This window comes from Ovis aries, chromosome 10, assembly GCF_016772045.2.
Source record: "Ovis aries strain OAR_USU_Benz2616 breed Rambouillet chromosome 10, ARS-UI_Ramb_v3.0, whole genome shotgun sequence".
NCBI lineage: Eukaryota > Metazoa > Chordata > Mammalia > Artiodactyla > Bovidae > Ovis > Ovis aries.
In genome coordinates, this window is record NC_056063.1 from 67,261,202 (window position 1) to 67,274,966 (window position 13,765).

Genomic DNA, 13,765 nt, shown 5'->3' on the forward strand with positions numbered 1-13,765 from the left:
GATGGGGAGTATCTTATCAACTAAGAAAGGAAGATTTTCCCAGTACAGGAAAAAATGTGAGGAAAGCAAATGAACAGAGAAAATCAGGTACAATCATATTCATCTACTTGAACTGAGATGAAGGGAATAATGAGGAGAATAATGAGAGATAAGTCTTGAGGGGTTGCTTGAAGTGTAGACTGTTGGAGACTGTGGAAATTATTAGTGGTAGTGAAGAGTCACTGTAGGGTTTGGAAGTTGGACAAACCATGAGAGCTCTAAGAAAGATTATTTTATTGCTGATACACTGGGAGGGATGGTGGGAAATCTATTTAGGGCTCTATGGCTGGAAATAATGGGACATTAAAATAGAAATAAGAGACATTAAAGATAGAGTGAAAGTAAACTAACTTCTAGTCATCGGGTAAGAGAAGTCATGTGTATTTAGTGAACGCCAAATGCACTGAGGTTAAGATACCGTTCTGAATGGCCAATGCATCATGCTGCAAAGCAAATTTCTTCCTGTGCAGTACAAGTAATGCAGAAGTTACGAGATTAAATGAAAGGATATACATGAACTAGACTTTTTCATTACACTGCTCTAAAAACCTTATAATGGTTTTATCAAATTTCATAACATGGCTAGAAAAATGGTCATATTAACAGAATTCTAAAAAAATTCAAAAGATTGGAGGGAATTAATGAGCTTAATTTTAGAAAGGTCAAAATGATGAAGATATTGTAACATTTTGGTCCCAAGAGGCAATGAATAGGCTAGTGCAAGTAGGATTTGTTTACAAAATGGTTAATTATAAGGATGTTAACAGGATGTAAGGGAACTTCTAAAAATAATATATCAAAAGAACCCAGAGCAGGTAGCAGCCCATCTGATTGTACCCGAGGCTGAATGGATGAAGAGCAGAAGATAGGAAGAGTCTTGCATTGCTGTGTGGTCTTGAGAGTAGTCAAGGGCCACAGCAGACCAATGCAACCTCACAGGGAAAGAACGAATGGGAAAACTAGATGCTAAGCTTTTTCCTTCCTTTGGTATCCAACTGGGATTCCCCACTGGCAACCCTGATTCCAAGCCAAAGAAGCATGAGAACCAATGAAAGTAATCCATACATGTCAGCCTCTTGGGAGAGAGAGCAGGATGGAGGATAAAGCTGCACAAAGGAAGATACTAGACATAGATACCAATCAGGACACTGAATAAGTGTTAGTATTAGTCGCTCAGTCATGCCCGACTCTTTGCAAACTCATGGACTACAGCCCACGAGGCTCCTCTGTTCATGGGATTTTCCAGGCAAGGATACTGGAGTGGGTTGCCATTACCTTCTCCAGGGGATCTTCCTGACCCAGGAATTGAACCCAGGTCTCCTGCACTGCAGGTGGGTCTCCTGCACTGCAGGCGGGAGACTGAATAGATGGATAGAAATTTGAGACCTTAGACAGAATTTTTGAATTAGTAAGTACAGGTAGTACTGACAGTTGAATAATCAGATATTCTCCAGTCAATACCCTAGGCATGCTCAATTAAATAGGAAACTTCTTTGAAGAACCTTTTGGGTAATGACAGGTATTCTGCATTTAATGAAGTTTGTATATATTCATGTAAAGTCGTTTGAAACTAGTTCCTTACTCTTATTCATATGTCCAGAAACAGGAACAACTTGTGTGGACAAATGGGAATGAATTGATTTTTATAACTTTATACTCCAGAGTACCTCTTAAAGAAAGGAACATATTGGTAAAACAGCTGTGAAAGCAGGCAAAACAAAAAACAAAACACACACACACGCACACACAAAACCCTCTACACTTAATTAGAATGGGGAATAAAAGAGCTAAGCATACTGTCTGAACTTCAAACAAGAGTTGTGATTCTTCATTTAGAAGCCACAGTTTTAAGAATTGGTGAACTTGCACAGAAGAACACCTAAAAACATGAGAAGGACTTCAGGTTCTAGGTGGCAATAATGTTGGCTTCTACAGATTTATGCATCTAGACATATAATCTTAAAAATGTTATTTTAATGTCACATGTCTTTCAATATTCAAAATATAAACTTAAAATTTTTAATGAGGATATGTGAACTTAAAATACCATATCCAGGCCCCATCTTAAGGAATGAAAGACAGTTTCTTGGGCAGGTGTTTCCTTTTTGCAGTCACTACTAGTCTGGATTTCTCCATTAGCTCCCTTAATAGATTTTGGAATATTAGCATAGAGATCTATTTCAACAGTAACACAGCTGGGTCCCTGGCTTCAAGGCCTTTGGAACTTGCAAAATATTTGGCTTCTATCAATATTGTCATTTTTCTTCTCCATTTATTATCTCTTTATGTTGTTTTTAGTTATATTCTAAGGATTTCTCACAGGCTTACTAACTTCAAAAAAAAGTACACAATGTTTTTAGAGGGGATGATTCTATATAATTTTCTTTGCATACCCTTATTAAGTGTGTGTGTTAGCCGCTGGGTTGTGACCAACTCTTTGCTATTCCATGGACTGGGGCCTGCGAGGATCCTCTATCCATAGGATTCTCCAGGCAAGAATACTGGAATGGGTAGCTATTCCCTTCTCCAAGGGATCTTCCCAGCCCAGCAGTGGAACTCGGGTCTCCTACACTGCAGGCAGTTTCTTTTCCATTTGAAGCACTGGGGAAGCTTATATACATACCCTTATGGGATCTCTTCAGAATCATCTAGCATTAGAATCAATAGGATTCTGTATTCTAATTATTTGAAGCAGGTCAAACAGCACTGATGAAATGAATGTGTATTTTACTTTTTTAACGGGCCATCATTTCTTTAACTATAATTTTTATATATTCTTGGAACAGGCTTAATTTATTTGTAGAAATTGTTAGCTTGAAATGGAGATAAATAGATATATAGCTATTCTTGTGGGATAGCTCCTGGCACATGGTAGTCACTCAAAGATAGTGTATTGTCATATGTCCATACATGTATGTCTAATTCATTGCAAACAGCACATTATTACCTTGAATACGCATAAAGTTTCTGTCAGACATACTCTTATGTAACAAGGTAGAAGAAAATTAAAAATCAGCTAGGTTAAGTTACACAGACAAATGCCCCTATCATTCCAGAACTTTTAAATCTGGAATATTGCCAGTGGTTATCTAGAGGCCTCAGTATTTGAGAGTCTCTGACACTTGCTACAGCTATGGGTGAATTTAAGTTCCACCATTTATTTAATAAGATTTTCTCATCACTTTTACTCATAATTTTCAAGTGGTTTAACTCTGTGCTTTCAAAGTGTAGCATGTACCTAATTTTAGCCTATTTGTTTATTGACAAAGAAGAGATTTACTATGAAAACATTTACCTTGCTCACTATGAATTCCTGCCAATTATAATCAATCCTCTAATTGATAATTCCTAGGACAAAATTATTCTATTACCTTCTGTTAAACATATTCCTTTCCTTCATTTATAAAACATGGAATCAAATATGCCTTATTTGATCTTTTCTTCTGTATTACTGATTTTTCATTTAAAAATCATATGAATAAATAGTTGCTGAATATCTTTGGAAAAGTATAAACACGCAGCAGTAAACTTGTTCAGCTGAGACAAGATATTTAACTTTAGATAAGTCTTTGAAAAGATTCAAGACAAAGTCAAAAAGAATTACTTGAAGTAGAAAAAATCTGCTGGGGAGTACCTGGTAATACCTTGAGTCTTATGAGCTAAATGAATCTGCCTTTTGATATTTAAGTAATTACCCAGAAGAAAGAAAAGGTTTTATTTAAAATGTGTAATAATATGAAAAGTAATAAATTTTGGAGTTTGCTTTGTGTCACCAATTTATTATAAAACTGCCTTACTAAGTTGATTCAAGCTGGAATCAAGATTGCTGGGAGAAATATCAGTAACCTCAGAAATGCAGATGACACCACTCTGATGGCAGAAAGTGAAGAACTAAAGAGGCTCTTGATGAAAGTGAAAGAGGAGAGTGAAAGTTGGCTTAAAACCCAACATTCAGGAAACTAAGATTATGGCATCTGGTCCCATCAGTTCATGGCAAATAGATGGGAAAATAATGGAAACAGTGACAGACTTTATTTTCGTTGGCTCTAAAATCACTGCAGATGGTGACTGCAGCCATGACATTAAAAGATGGTTGCTTCTTGAAAGAAAAGCTATGACCAACCTAGACAGCATATTAAAAAGCAGAGATTACTTTGCCAACAAAGGTCCGTCTAGTCAAAGCTATGGTTTTTCCAGTAGTCCTGTGTGGATGTTTTCATTTGGACTATAAAGAAAGCTGAGCACCAAAGACTTGATGCTTTTGAACTGTGGTGTTGGAGAAGACTCTTGAGAGGCTCTTGGACTGCAAGGAGATCCAACCAGTCAGTCCTAAAAGAAATCAGTCCCGAATATTCATTGGAAGGACTGATGATGAAGCTGAAACTTCAATACATTGGCCCTGATGTGTAGAACTACTCTTTGGAGAAGACCCTGATGCTGGGAAAGATGAAGGCAGGAGGAGAAGGACAACAGAGGATGAGATGGTTGGTTGGTATCACTGACTTGATGGACATCAGTTTGAGTAACCTCCGGGAGTTGGTGATGGACACGGAAGCCTGGTGTGCTGCAGTCCATAGGGTCACAAAGAGTTGGATACGACTGAGTGACTGAACTGAAGTCATGAGTTGCTTACCAAATCTTTGTTGAAAAATATAGAAGAAATTATAGCTCATAAAGGAAAAATCCGTCTAGGCAAGGCTATGGTTTTTCCAGTGGTCATGTATGGATGTGAGAGTTGGACTGTGAAGAAAGCTGAGTGCCAAAGAATTGATGCTTTTGAACTGTGGTGTTGGAGAAGACTCTTGAGAGTCCCTTGGACTGCAAGGAGATCCAACCAGTCCATTCTGAAGGAGATCAGCCCTGGGACTTCTTTGGAAGGAATGATGCTAAAGCTGAAACTCCAGTACTTTGGCCACCTCATGTGAAGAGTTGACTCATTGGAAAAGACTCTGATGCTGGGAGGGATTGGGGGCAGGAAGAAAAGGGGACGAAAGAGGATGAGATGGCTGGATGGCATCACCGACTCGATGGACATGAGTTTGAGTGAACTCCGGGAGATGGTGACGGACATGGAGGCCTGGCGTGCTGCGATTCATGGGGTCACAAAGAGTCGGACACGACTGAGCAACTGAACTGAACTGAACCTTGAGACTTAACAACATCTATGCATTCCAACAATTGCCCCTATTAAAGTGTGTATAATTGTTTTCTGATCAGTGCATTGATGTCAATGAAGGAGAATCTGAACCCTTCTTCATTTATAGCTGGGGAAAGGGTAAGATATATTTAGGACTTATTTTCATAATACAGCTCTAAACATATTGGATTGAGAAGTAAATAGAATTTATATCTTGAAAGTAAATGTAATTAATACCAGACTCAAACCTTGTTAATGATTATTGGTAACCTCTAAATCTTCATAAACAGACTTCAGACAAAATCAACTCCATGATACCCTTGTGACTGAGATTTTGGGGTGTTTTTGCCAGTGATATTGGTGAAAGTTTAAGAGTTTTGTGAGAGAGTAAGGTTTGCATTTTCACATACTACTCAAAGGGATATAAATTCGCAATCTTGTTTAAGATAATTTTAACAGTATGTGCCCAGCAAAGGTGTTTATAGAAAACAATTTGGGTATACAGGACATGTGAAATTTCTATCTAAATTTGAATTCAGTTTGCTTTCAAGCTCCCATTCTGATGTTGGTAGGGACCATTTATAATTGTCAATTCAGGTCCTCTCATTTACTTCAGGTTTATAAGTTGTTTGCCTTAGAGTAAACATTTAATCACAATCAGTTTTTCTCCCTTCTCCTTTCTTTTCTAGTTTCATTTCTGGGTTGCCTCTAAAGGCAAGCTGAAGCTTCATGTAATATTTTGAACAAATAAGATGAAAGGAGTGTAAGAGGCTTAATTTTTGCCTCCCCAGTGTTCATTTGAAATGTATTTTGTGGAGGAAGACAGTATTATTTTCTACTTATTGTAGAATAATAAAACTCCTTCAGTGAAGTTAAATGGAAAATAGACTCAGTCCAGTACTTAGAATAGTCTGCCTTTAAAAAAAAAAAAAATCTCTTCCTTCTCTGCTTAAATCTTTGACTTGAGCTTCTAATTTTACTAACCAGTGATACTTGGTATAAAATCAAAGCAAGGAAGAGACAGATACCAGTGACTGAATGTTGTTACATGGACTCTCCTATGCTTTTGAACTGTGGTGCTGGGGAAGAGTCTTGAGAGTCCCTTGGACTGCAAGGAGATCCAACCAGTCCATTCTGAAGAAGCCAGCCCTGAGTGTTTCTTGGAAGGAATGATGCTAAAGCTGAAACTCCAGTACTTTGGCCACCTCATGCAAAGAGTTGACTCATTAGAAAAGACTCTGATGCTGGGAGGGATTGGGGGCAGGAGGAGAAGGGGACGACCGAGGATGAGATGGCTGGATGGCATCACCCACTCAATGGACATGAGTTTGAGTGAACTCTGGGAGTTGGTGATGGACAGGGAGGCCTGGTGTGCTGTGATTCATGGAGTCACAGAGTCGGACACCACTGAGCAACTGAACTGAACTGCAGGTTCTTAGCACTTGAGTTTTTCCCCTAAAACGGAATCAATAAATTTTTCAGTGTTGGTTTCCCGCCTTGGTTTGAGCAAAGCAGTTCCTCACTGGCTGGTGATTCACTGCTTCTACAGCTCTGCTTCAGAAATGGACCTATGCTCAGGTCACATCGCCCCCTCAGTGATCCATTTGGGAAGGTTCTGATGGAATTCTTATGCTCGCTTTCACTTGTAGGGTCCTCATCTTTCAGATGGTAGACTCTCATGCCATTTATGACTCTGGAAAACAAGTTAAATCCACTGCAACAGCAATTACCTTCTGGGATGCAGCTGGAGCAACTAACCACCTTGTTCCTCTCCTACATTTTCATGCAGGAATCAATCTTCTCTATCTACTAAGGCTAGAATTCATGTCAAGATTTTTTTTGGAAAACCCAGTTAAGTCTAGCTGAAATTATTAACAGAAGTAATAGCTAGCTTTTGGCTAGTCCTGTATCTTGGTGGTTAGGAGGGTGCTAAAAACATAACATATAACATCACTGACTCAATGCATATGAGTTTGAGCAAACTCCAGAGATAGCAAAGGAAAGGGAGACATGGTGTGCTGCAGTTGATGGGGTCACACAGTTGGACACAACTTAGCAACTGAACAACAACAAAAGCATAACATCTCTCACAGAAACTCTCTTCAGAGACTCTTGCAAATCTCCAAATATTCAACATGGATGAGTTTTCTAAATTACTTCTAAGCCTTTCCTTGGAAACTGTGATGTGGCTTAAGAAACCAAGATTTAGTTCCATTTTTTCCTTCACATCTGTTCATAGCATTCTTATGTTTTCTTGGTAGAAAATCTATTATATCCATCTTCATTCCTATCTTATTGATTTAATTAACATGAAACTTCAAAACCAACTTTCTTGAGATTAAATATCTCTAAGCAAAGAACATCTATTTCTATGAGTTAACAGCTATACATTTAATCCTTAGGACCTTAAATTTCAGTTGTCAAAGTAGTTGAAATAACAAAAATGGCTGAAAATTCTATCAATTTTCCAAAACTTATTTCAATTTTTATGTAATATCATTTGTGTAACAAATGATCATCAAAATATTGTAGCAACATGCTAAACACCTTCATATTTAAAATTTAAAGGTAAATGATTTATAAAAATGATAAAAATTCTGTGATTCATTACAAAATAGGCAAGTGACTAATGACTTCTAGTTATCTTTTTATAAATGAAATTGTTTTACGTGTTTAGTGTTTTCTAATTTTGTTAATATAATATATAAATGAGAATGAAAAGATTTACATGGTTCTAAATCACTTTTCAGTCAGTATCTCACATACTGCATAGGAAATTGAAAGTTTACTAAATGCTTTAGAGGTCAAACTCTGCAAAAAAAAAATTCCTACATTTTAATAAAGAATTTAGTATTGTGTGGGAAATATTGACATTGGTTAGTCATTGGTAAGGTAAATGGGTCATCATCTCTAAGATATGAAAAATATATTTTCACCTAAATGGGACAAAAATAAATCTCTGCAGATTATACATTATTCATCTAAATGAGAATGATGTAAAACTGATTCCTGCTAGCTTTAAAGAATTGATTAAGAGATAATGGTTAATTACCACTAATTATATTAGCAGAATGATGTACTAGTCAATGGAAAAACTTCACTGCTTTCACATTAAAAAGACTTTAATTCATGACATTAAACATTTGATAATATAGTACTCTATGTAAATATTGAAAAAGGTTGTTAAATTTTAATAAAGGTTTGGACAATGAAAAGAAGTTGATATTTATCTCTTACCCCTTTTTAGAACTTTATGCCCCAGAAGTAGTAGAAATGACTTATCAGATAAAGAGGTAAAATTCCCCAGTCTTCCTCATAAATCATATGCTGTTTTTTAAAAAAATAACTTGGATATTCATTTGATTTAGCAAGTAAAAGAAAATTATTTGAACTTAAGAATATGTCCTGTGCCTTTGCATTAGTGAATATGAATCTCTGCTGCTGCTAAGTTGCATCAGTCGTGTCCGACTCTGTGCAACCCCATAGATGGAAGCCCACCAGGCTCCTCTGTCCCCGGGATTCTCCAGGCAAGAACACTGGAGTGGGTTGTCATTTCCTTCTCCAATGCATGAAAGTGAAAAGTGAAAGTGATGTCGTTTAGTCATGTCTGACTCTTAGCGACCCCATAGACTGCAGCCTACCAGGCTCCTCCGTCCATGGAATTTCCCTAATATTTATCAAATCATTGTGCAGAAAGATGCTTTGGAACTTAGCACACACACAATTTTATAAGACTAAATGGTTTCCAGAGGAAAAACGTCACACTTTTCTAATCCTGCATTTTTGAGTGTATAAATTGCTCAAATATTGGCTTCTTTCTGAAGCTATTTAACTTACTGTTTTAGTGAATTTTTGTAAAAGAGCAAAAATAAACTTTAATACAACTTAGTGAAAGTATAAAACTACCAATTCCAAATGATTAGGAAATGTGAAAAATTATGAAAAGTAGTTTTAAATGAATGGATGATATATATCAATAATGATTGCTAATAAGTGAATGAAGAAACCGTAAGAGAATTTATGGATTTTTCAGAAATGATTGTAATACCTTATAATATTTTTTGTATTTCTACTTGATTTCTTAAATTTAAAAGTTTTATTTCCTCCTTAATTAGGAAATGGGTTCCATATTACTTCAACTGGAAGTTTTGTTTCTATGGTTGCCTTATATATGTACCTTTTAATCAAAATAGAAAATGTAATTAGAAATAGAAAACTTAGTCACTGGTGAAAGATCAAGAGTAAGGCAGTCAAAGCAGTACTTTCATCACCCCTTTTAAAGGATATAGTCAAGTTAGTGATTCAGTTGGGGAATTTGGAAGGAGAAAATAGCAATTAAATGGAATATCACTCTAGCCAATCAAATGCAATTGTGAACACACTTAAACAGCATATGATCGAACATTACATAAAATATAAGATACAATATATCTAATAAAAATACCTATTGAGGCTTTACAATGTGCATAGTATTTATAGTCAGGTATTTCCTTTCCTAAACTTAAAGCTTTAACACAATAAGCATATCAAGAAGTAGAGGGGAGGAGAAGCAGAACTTCCCTGCCGTTTTTTCTGTAGGTTCTTGTGCTGTCATGGAGCTTGGAGCTGCTTTATAACATTTGATTTATATTTGGTTTCTAGCGTTTCATAAGTGCATAACAACTAGAACTGAAGCCAGAATCTTATTAGTGGAGATGCTCTGCAGTGAAATGTCAACACGGGGCATTTGTGTTTTACTTTTATTGCTTTAATAGATAGTCCATTTTGTGACAGCATGATCTATTTGGATAATGTGACATTTGGGGGAAGTTTTGAAATTGATTTTTATTCAATTGATATTAATGTTGGGTTAAGACCTGATGTAATAAAGAAAATAGATATGTCATTCTCCATCTGTCTTTTAGAGGGAAGGAGTTTGGGCCAGGAGGCCAACAAGTTGGAAAGGTGCTTCATATTAGCATTAATGCCATGTGTTCTACCTCATCTATTTTTCAGAGCATACTTAAAATGTTTATTTGAGGGGAATGACTGGCAGATAACAATCAGATAGTCTATGACTTGGTACTGCCTAAGCTCTGAGACAAAAACATCTTAGTGGGAGGATGATAGATTCCATTACCTTATAGATGATCATAATGGGTATTTTATTCAAACATGCTTCATGTGGTGTACAGCCTCAAGTTAATGGAATAATGTAAATATACTATTTCCAAAGCCTTAAGGAAAAAAATGGGCCAAATGATAGATAATTAGATCCTCATATCACTTTTTCATCATTACTCTCACATTCTCTCATTGCTTCATTAGTATATCCTGAGTATACCAAACCCTGGATAAAACTATTGGCTTGTCCTGGAATTCCTGCCCTACCATTGTCATGCTTTCCTCAGCTACCAGTGGGGTGCCAGTCTCTTATATCCTAGCATGAAGGTGCAATACCTTAGTTTCCATTTTGTATTTCACAGTAGCCACTTTAACTTAATATGAAGGAGGTTAAAGTCTCTCCATTATACAGAAAATGAGAGAATTAGAAATGTAAAACAGAATACAAGGAAACAAACTTAGAATGTAGGCCTTGTGAGATAAGTTATCACCTTGATATTGTTAAATACTTTCATACTAATATAGAAATTGCTTTTGAACTATGGTGTTGGAGAAGACTCTTGAGAGTGAGTCCCTTGGACTGCAAGGAGATCCAACCAGTCCATTATGAAGGAGATCAGCCCTCGGATTTCTTTGGAGGGAATGATGCTGAAGCTGAAACTCCAGTACTTTGGCCACCTCATGTGAAGAGTTGACTCATTGGAAAAGACCCTGATGCTGGGAGGGATTGGGGGCAGGAGGAGAAGGGGACAACAGAGGATGAGATGGCTGGATGGCGTCACTGACTCGATGGGTGTGAGTCTGAGAGAACTCCGGGAGATGGTAATGGACAGGGAGGCCTGGCATGCTGTGATTCATGGGGTTGCAAAGAGTCGGACACAACTGAGCTACTGAACTGAACTGAACAGGCTGTTTGCAGCACAAAAGATACATCCCCAAGTTGCACCAATACACAGTGCAAACTTGCTTTCTGCCATTCAGCCAGGGAACTCAGCTTAATGTCATAAGGCAGAAGTTTTTTCTTCATCCTCTCCAATACAACATTTCTTTATCATTTTTCTTCTCATTACTTTCTATTAAGAATAAGAATTTTTGTGCTTTCCAAGGATTATTCCATTCTTGTTATTAACATACTTTTTTCCCTTTCTTCCATGACATATAACATTTAGGGGATAGAGAGTAGGAAATTGATCTTAGAAATCAGATAATACTTCAAAGCCTAGATGTATTGTATTGGGTGTTATGGAATCTAGATGGTAACAAATCTGTCTGCAGTGCAGGTGATCTGGTTTGGATCCCTGGGTGGGGATAGTTCCCTGGAATGTTTTGCAATTCCTTTCTCCAATATTCATGCCTGGAGAATTCCATGGAGAGAAGAGCTTGGTGGGATATAGTCCATGGAGTCAGAGTCGAACACAACTGAGCGACACACACTTTACTTCACAAAGGTCTTGCCACACAGTGATAAATATCCTGTATCTCAAGGAATCCTTTCCAGCTTAGGGTCATCAAAAAATTGTTTTCTCCATATATTTTCTGCCATATCACTTCCAAAAATGCCAAAGAGGACAACTAATGATTAAGCTATATGGCTAGCAGCTGAGTTTATATTTGGAAGTTGAAAATAACAATTACATGATTAAGATCAATAACATGATTTGGTGGAATATTTAAATGCACTATCAAGTATATATTTTCTAGCATATTTAATAGCAGTGTAATTCTCTAATGTCTGTTTTCCAAACTTTTTGTAGAAATGGACATACTTTTCCTACTACATTAGTTGTAGTCTAGAATAACTGTCATCTCACATGTTAGCAAAGTAATGGTCAAAATTCTCCAAGCCAGGCCTCAACAGTACATGATCTGTGAATTCCAGATGTTCAAGCTGGATTTAGAAAAGGCAGAGGAACCAGAAATCAAATTGCCAACATCCATTACATCATTGAAATCATCCAGAAAAATGTCTACCTTAGTGTTACTGACTATACCAAAGCCTTTGACTTTGTGAATCACAATAAACTGTGGAAAATTCTGAAAGAGATGGGAATACCAGACCACCTGACCTGCCTCTTGAGAAACCTATGTGCAGGTCAAGAAGCAAGAGTTAGAACTGGACATGGAACAACAGACTGGTTCCAAACTGGGAAAGGAGTATGTCAAGGCTGTATATTGTCACCCTGCTTATTTAACTTATATGCAGAGTACATCATGAGAAATGCTGGACTGGAGGAAGCACAAGCTGGAATCAAGATTGCTGGGAGAAATATCAGTAACCTCAGATATTCAGACATCACACTTATGGCAGAAAGCGAAGAAGGATTAAAGAGCCTCTTGATGAAAGTGAAAGAGGAGAGTGAAAAACTTGGCTTAAAACTCAACATTCAGAAAACTAAGATCTTGGCATCCAGTGCCATCATTTCATGGTAAATAGATGGGAAAATAATGGAAACAGTGACAGACTTTATTTTCTTGGGCTCCAAAATCACTGCTTGTGGTGACTGCAGCCATGAAATTAAGACAGTTGCTCCTTGGAAGAAAAGCTATGACCAACCTAGACAGTATGTTAGAAAGCAGAGACATTAGTTTGCCAACAAAGGTCCATCTAGTCAAAGCTATGGTTTTTCCTGTGGTCATGTATGGATGTGAGAGTTGGACTGTAAAGAAAACTGAGCACCGAAGAATTGATGCTTTTGAACTATGGTGTTGGAGAAGACTCTTGAGAGTCCCGTCAACAGCAAGGAGATCCAACCACTTCATCCTAAAAGAAGTCAGTCCTGAATATTCATTGGAAGGACTAATGCTGAAGCTGAAATTCCAATACTTTGACCACCTGATGCGAAGAACTGACTCATTTGGAAAGACCCTGATGCTGGGATAGATTGAAGGTGGGAGGAGAAGGGGATGACAGAGGGTGAGATGGTTGGATGGCATCAGTGATTCAGTGTTCATGAGTTTGATTAAGCTCTGGGAGTTGCTTATGGACAGGGTAGCCTGGCGGGTGGCAGTCCAAATGCGACTGAGCAAGTGAACTGATAACCTTCAAGTTATCAGCTCATTTCAGAGAACAAATATACTAGTTACAAGAAAAATAATAAAATGAAATGATGTTAGGAAAAAAGGAATGGATATATGGATATAAAGTCAACTTTTAAATATTATTATATACTATTATAAACTAATTTTCATAACATAAAACCAAGCCAACAAGATAGGTCTCTGAAAGAGGTAAAACAGTTGAGCCCAGCATTTGATAGAATATTTTACTTCAAGGTCTTTGCCAATGAATAACTCTGGGCAACCTTCATAGAAACCAAAAATAATAGAATAAAAATTTTAAACAGGATCCTGGAGACTGAGAAGCAAAGTTTTAACCTTCTTTATGATTTCAAAGAACATAAATTAGGTACCGGTTGATGACTGGTGTACTATTATACCTTGGTAGTTATAGTCTAGACTATCCAGAGAGATCTGCTTTTGTAAAGA

General features: G+C 37.1%; 1 protein-coding gene across 2 annotated transcripts in view; it reads left to right on the top strand.

The window, feature by feature from the left end:
* GPC5 (glypican 5) overlaps positions 1-13,765 on the top strand; it is a 1,587,384-nt gene that overhangs the window by 910,327 nt on the left and 663,292 nt on the right. Inside the window, exon 8 of one of the 2 annotated variants that reach the window (XM_060394594.1) lies at positions 1-13,400. This exon is cut by the window's left edge and continues 14,990 nt beyond it. The exons of the other annotated variant lie outside the window; for it this stretch is intronic. The gene's annotated coding sequence lies outside the window, so the exon portion shown is untranslated. Of the gene's footprint in view, positions 13,401-13,765 lie in introns of those variants that run through there. 2 annotated transcript variants of the gene reach the window in all.